Raw genomic sequence first — 7,177 nt, 5'->3', positions numbered from 1 at the left:
TGTCCAATACAGCAGGTTTACCAAAGACAGGGCAATCAAGTCCTTGCCTTGCAATCTTCTGTTTACTCATTGTCCCAGTGCCTCACGTGTGTTCTCATAGACTGCAGGGCTGCTACTGACCGAACGCTACAGCGTTTTTTACCTAGTTCCTGAAAATAAGTAATATTGGAAGGAATGAGAGAGTGTTTTTGATTGGTGATATGAATGGTAAAGTTGGTAATGTGAAGCTGGATGGAATAGTTGGTGAGTGGGGTGTGCCTGCTGAGATAGATGAGAATGGGAGTGCGTTAGTGGACATTTGTGCTGGGAGGGGGTTGGTGATAGCCAATACCCTCTTCAGGCATAAAATGATCCACAGGTATACATGGCGAGTGATGAGAAGGGTGGGTGGTGAACTGAATGAAAGGAAGGCAATGATTGATTATGTGTGTGTGGATGAAAGGATGCGAAGATGTGTAAAGGATGCAAGAGTGTATAGAGGTTGGGGGAGTGGACTTTCTGACCACTACTTGGTGGTGGCCAGAATTAGGATGTAAGTAAGATGGAGGAATAGAAGAAGGGAAAGACGAGAGGAAGGAGTAGTTGCAAGGAGAGTGGAAAGGTTACAAGAGGATGAGAAAAAGGCAGAGTATAAGAGAGAAGTGGAGGAACGATTGGGCAAGTATGAATTGGAGCAGATGGGAGACGTGGAAGGTATGTGTAAGATATTTACAGAAGAAATATGTGCAGCATGTGATGTGGTGTGTGGAAGGAAGAGAAGACGGAGGGGGGTGCAAGGAACAGCGTGGTGGACTGAAGAGGTGAAACAGGCTGTGGCACAAAAGAAGAAAGCATACAATGAATGGATGAGAAATAGGGGCGTGGAAGAAGTTGAGAGGCGGAAGAGAGAGTTATATGTGGAAAGGAAGAGAGAGGTGAAAAGATTGGTAAGAGAGAGTAAGAAGAGAGTGGATGAGGAATTTGGAAGGAATTTGAGTGTAAAGTGGAGGGACTGTAAGAAAATGTTCTGGAGAGAAGTGAAAAGAGTAAGACAGGGTGGAAGTGAAGTTAGCAGGGGAGTGAAAGATAAAAATGGTAGATTACTAGTGGAGAAGGGAGAAAAAGTGAGCAGATGGAGAGAACACTTTAAGGAATTGTTGAACGTAGAGGATGGACGTAATGCGAGTATAAGTGGCTGGGGAATGGCTGGGAGAAGGAGGGAGGTGAGAAGACAGGAAGAAATCAGTAGGATAGAAGTTGTGGAAGCAATGAAGAAAGTTAAATCGGGGAAAGCCCCAGGAATTGATGGAGTGTGTGGTGAAATGCTGAAGCATGGGGGAGAGATAGTAGTAGAATGGATGTGGAAGATGTGCAGATTGGCCTGGGAGGAAGGTAGAGTCCCGGAGGATTGGAAGTCAGGTATAATTATTCCCTTGCACAAAGGAAAAGGGGAAAAAGAAGTGTGTGGTAATCATAGGGGCATTTGTCTTCTTAGTATAATAGGAAAAGTGTATGGTAGGATACTTATAGACAGAGTTAGAGAAGGAACAGAGAAATTAGTTGGAGAAGAACAGGGAGGCTTTAGGAAGGGAAGAGTTTGTGTAGATCAGATATTCATTCTTAGATCTTTAGTGGAAAAGTTTCTAGAGAAGGGAAAGAAGCTGTATGCGGCTTTCATGGATTTGGAGAAAGCATATGACAGGGTGGATAGACAAGGAATGTGGAAAGTGTTAAGAATATATGGAGTAGATGGGAAGTTGTTGAATGCTGTGAAGAGTATGTACGATGATGCGAAGGCTGCAGTGCGTGTGGATGGTGAACTAAGTGAATTTTTCTCTTTGAAAGTTGGTTTGAAACAGGGATGTGTCATGTCTCGATGGTTGTTCAATCTGTACATGGATGGGGTAATAAAAGAGGTACAAGGTAGGGTAGTGGATGTTGGAGTGGCCCTGGTGAGAGAGGATAGTGTTTGGAAACTCCCTGTACTGTTGTTTGCAGATGATACTGTGTTGTTGAGTGAAGACGAAGGGGAGCTGCAAGGCTTGGTGGATGAGTTTGAGAGAGTGTGTAAGAAACGGAACCTAAAGGTGAATGTAGGGAAGAGTAAAGTGATGGTCTTTGAGAGAGGTGAAGTTAGTGAATGTACAGCGCGGTTGGATGGTGAGGAATTGGAAAATGTGAGTACGTTTAAGTATTTGGGTAGTGTGATGAGTAAGGATGGAGGTTTGGAGGGTGAAGTGCTTGAAAGGGTACAGCAGGGAAGAAAGGTTGCTGGTTCCTTGAAAGCAGTGATAAGAAACAGGGAAGTGAGCATGGAAGTGAAAAAGTTACTACATGACAGTATTGTGATACCAACTCTAACGTACGGAAGTGAAGCTTGGACATTGTTGGAAGGACACAAGTCAAGAGTGAGAGCAGTGGAAATGAGTTATTTCAGAGGAGCCTGTGGAGTCACATGGAGAGACAGGCTGACGAATGAGGATATAAAGGAACGTTGTGGTGTTGATGTGGATGTGATAGGAAGCGTTATGAGGAATACACTGAGGTGGTTTGGCCATGTGGAGAGGATGGAGGGTGAAAGACTGACGAAGAGAGTGTATATGAGTGAGGTGGAGGGGGAAAGAGGGAGGGGGAGGCCGAGGATGAGATGGAGGGATGGGGTGGAGAGGTATATGAGAGAGGGGGGTGTGAGTTGGGAGCAGGGCAGTGTAATGGCGGGGGACAGGGCGACTTGGAGGCGATTTGTTTGTGGCCACCCCAAACGGGATTGAGGCGTCTGGCAATAGATAGATAGATAGATTTTAATTGGGGCAGTGGAAAATATTATTGTATATTGATGTATCTTTGCACAAATGATATATAGGCTTTTAGTTTTCATATTATAGCTGCTCCTAAATTATAGACATCATGGCAGAATCTTAGGAATTTTCTAAAAACTACTGATTTTTTTTTTTTTTTTTCATTTTTTTAGACGACTTGGGGCAGTGGAAGATATTATCATACATCAATCCGTCTTTTGCATGTGTCATTTACAAGGTATAACAATAGTTTTCAACAGTACCCAAAAGGAAAATACATCAACATATCAAATCGGGATATATCACATCTGTTGCCTATTTTCCAGGGCGAATTTTCGAACTTCAATCAGCCTGGGGCGGTAAATGATATCATCCTAGAGCAAAATGCTTTTAACACAGTTTTTTCCTCATGAAATGGCAACTTTTCCGCACTACCCACACCAAAAAATCGAAAAAAAGTGTAAAAACGCTCCACCCTACTGTGTAGTTCTTGGTGGTGATGGTGGTGCGGTGGGGCCAAGTGTGGGTAACAGGAAATAAGTGAGTTGGTTGTGGAGTATGTCTAGTTCGGAGTCTTACAGTTAGTTGGTGAGAGACATTTCTAAATGATAATTGTGCTGTGGAACATGTGGAGCACTGTGGTTGAAGATTGATGTGACTTCATGTGGAGTATCCGGCATAACGAACTCTTTTTTTTTTCTATTCTTCTTACCTTCAGACATTTTTTTTTCGGCTTACGAGACTTCTCGAAATGGATGATGTAGGTAACCTTGACTGACTCTTTACAATGAGGAGCAGCCCTATTTATCAAGGATCGTCTGAAGTAAAAAAAAAAAAAAATCGTCTGACGGTAGAAAGAAGAGAATAAGTCATCGTGGTGAAGGGGTTTATGGAGCAGATGGTGATGTGGGATCATTTAATACCGTTGTGGGAAAAAGAAGTGGCTATCGGTTAAGGAATGATGGTGTGGGTTATAGGTGGAATGCGTCGGGTTATGGATTTCATGAGTACTTTACGTTGTGGCAATATCTGGTAGTGCGGTGATGTGGTAGTGTGGTTAGGATCTATGGTAGACTGGTTGTGTGGTGTGGTAGACAGGTAGGCTAGTAGGGGTAGAACATTAGTGCTGTAGGTATTCCATGGTAGCCTACTGTGTGATTAGTATGGTAGTGAGGGTGGTAATGGTAGTGTGGTCGGTATGGTTGTGTGGGTGGTATGGCTGTGTGCCTGGTATGGTAGTGTGGATGGTTATGGTAGTGTGGCAAGTATGGTAGTGTAGATGGTAATGGTTGTGTGGCTAGTAAGGCAGTGTACTTGTAATGGTAGTGTCAGGGGTAATGGCAGTATGAGGTGGTAATGGTAGTACGGGTGGTAATGGTGATGTGGACGGTAATGGTAGAGGGGCTGGAATGGCTGTGAAGGTGGCAATAGTAGTGGGGGAGGCGGTGGCTCAATCGGTAGAGAGGTGGCCTGCAGTCCTAGCGGACCCAGGTTCGAATCCCGGCTGGGGCAGGGAACAGTTTAAGGATTTGAATTTCATTAAATCAGGCTTTACTGATCTACCAGAAGACCCGCCGACATGTCATAAAAATACCCCCGCTAATACCAATACACCAGTTCTGTATGAGACAGCCCTAGCATGTATTCAATATGGACGGTGGGTGTTAGCGCCGAAGTGGTGACATGTAGGGGTGTATGGTATGTAGGAGGACTGCTGGGCCTTGATAGCAGGCTGTGAAGCCTATGCCCAGAGTCGGACACATAAAAAAAAAAAAAAAAAAAAAAAAAAAAAAAAAGGAGGTAATGGTAGTGCGGAAGGCAATGGTAGTGTGACTGGTATGGTAGAGTAGCGTGGTAAAGGTAGCGTGCGTGGTAATGGTATTATCGTGTGGCTGATATGGTCGTGCGGCTGATATAGTAGTGCGGCTAGTATGGTACTGTGGGTGATAATATTAGTGTAGGAGGTAATGGTGGTCTGGGTGGTAATGGTAGTGTGGGTGGTAATGGAAGGGTGGTAATGGTAGTATGGGTAGTAATGGTAGTGTGGGTGTTAATGGTAGTGTGGGTGTTAATGGTAGTATGGGTAGTAATGGTAGTGTGGGTGTTAATGGTAGTGTGGGTGGTAATGGTAGTGTGGGTGGTAATGATAGTATGGGTGGTAATGGTAGTATGGGTAGTAATGGTAGTGTGGGTGTTAATGGTAGTATGGGTAGTAATGGTAGTGTGGGTGGTAATGGTAGTGTGGGTGGTAATGGTCGTCTGGGTGGTAATGGTAGTGTGGGTGGTATTGGTAGTATGGGTGGTAATGGTAGTGTGGGTGGTAATGGTAGTATGGGTGGTAATGGTAGTGTGGGTGGCAATGGTAGTGTGGGTGGTATTGGTAGTACGGGTGGTAATGGTAGTGTGGGTGGTAATGACAGTATGTGGTGGTAACGGTACATAGTGTGGGTGGTAATGGTAGTATGGGTGGTAATGGTAGTGTGGGTGGTAATGGTAGTGTGGGTGGTATTGGTAGTACGGGTGGTAATGGTAGTGTGGGTGGTAATGACAGTATGTGGTGGTAATGGTAGTGTGGGTGGTAATGGTAGTATGGGTGGTAACGGTAGTGTGGATGGTAATGATTGTATATAGTGGTAATGGCAGTGTGGGTGGTAATGGTAGTGTGGGTGGTAATGGTAGTGTGGGTGGTAATGGCAGTGTGGTTGGTAATGGTAGTGTGGGTGGTAATGGTAGTATGAGGTGGTAATGGTAATGTGGGTGGTAATGGTAGTGTGGGTGGTAATGATAGTATGAGGTGGTAATGGTAGTGTGGGTGGTAATAGTAGTGTGGGTGGTAATGGTAGTGTGGGTGGTAATGGTAGTATGAGGTGGTAATGGTAGTGTGGGTGGTAATGGTAATTGGGTGGTAATGGTAGTATGAGGTGGTAATGGTAGTGTGGGTGGTAATGGTAGTATGAGGTGGTAATGGTAGTGTGGGTGGTAATGGTAGTATGAGGTGGTAATGGTAGTGTGGGTGGTAATGGTAGTGTGGATGGTAATGGTGGTGTGGATGGTAATGGTAGTGTGGATGGTAATGGTAGTGTGGATGGTAATGGTAGTGTGGGTGGTAATGGATGTATGGGGTGATAATGGCCGTATGGGGTGGTAATGGTAGTGTGGATGGTAATGATAGTGTGGGTGGTAATGGATGTATGGGGTGGTAATGGACGTACGGGGTGGTAATGGTAGTGTGGATGGTAATGGTAGTGTGGGTGGTAATGGTAGTATGGGTAGTAATGGTAGTGTGGGTGGTAATGGTAGTATGGGTGGTAATGGTCGTATGGGTGGTAATGGTAGTGTGGGTGGTATTGGTAGTATGGGTGGTAATGGTAGTGTGGGTGGTAATGGCAGTATGGGTGGTAATGGTAGTGTGGGTGGTAATGGTAGTGTGGGTGGTATTGGTAGTATGGGTGGTAATGGTAGTGTGGGTGGTAATGACAGTATGTGGTGGTAATGGTAGTGTGGGTGGTAATGGTAGTATGGGTGGTAACGGTAGTGTGGATGGTAATGATTGTATATAGTGGTAATGGCAGTGTGGGTGGTAATGGTAGTGTGGGTGGTAATGGTAGTGTGGGTGGTAATGGTAGTGTGGTTGGTAATGGTAGTGTGGGTGGTAATGGTAGTATGAGGTGGTAATGGTAATGTGGGTGGTAATAGTAGTGTGGGTGGTAATGGTAGTGTAGGTGGTAATGGTAGTATGAGGTGGTAATGGTAGTGGGGGTGGTAATGGTAATTGGGTGGTAATGGTAGTATGAGGTGGTAATGGTAGTGTGAGTGGCAATGGTAGTGTGGATGGTAATGGTAGTTTGGGTGGTAATGGTAGTATGAGGTGGTAATGGTAGTGTGGGTGGTAATGGTAGTGTGGGTGGTAATGGTAGTATAAGGTGGTAATGGTAGTGTGGGTGGTAATGGTAGTGTGGGTGGTAATGGTAGTGTGGGTGGTAATGGTAGTGTGGATGGTAATGGTGGTGTGGATGGTAATGGTAGTGTGGATGGTAATGGTAGTGTGGGTGGTAATGGATGTATGGAGTGGTAATGGATGTATGGGGTGGTAATGGTAGTGTGGATGGTAATGGTAGTGTGGGTGGTAATGGTAGTGTGGGTGGTAATGGTAGTATGAGGTGGTAATGGTAGTGTGGGTGGTAATGGTAGTATGAGGTGATAATGGTAGTGTGGGTGGTAATGGTAGTGTGGATGGTAATGGTGATGTGGATGGTAATGGTAGTGTGGATGGTATTGGTAGTGTGGATGGTAATGGTAGTGCGGGTGGTAATGGTAGTGTGGGTGGTAATGGTAGTGTGAGTGGCAATGGTAGTGTGGATGGTAATGGTAGTTTGGGTGGTAATGGTAGTATGAGGTGG

This window comes from Coenobita brevimanus, chromosome 60 (assembly GCF_032717465.1).
Source record: "Coenobita brevimanus isolate Jiangsu-jjx chromosome 60, ASM3271746v2, whole genome shotgun sequence".
Classification (NCBI taxonomy): Eukaryota; Metazoa; Arthropoda; class Malacostraca; order Decapoda; family Coenobitidae; genus Coenobita; species Coenobita brevimanus.
Note: the sequence above shows the minus strand (reverse complement) of the source record.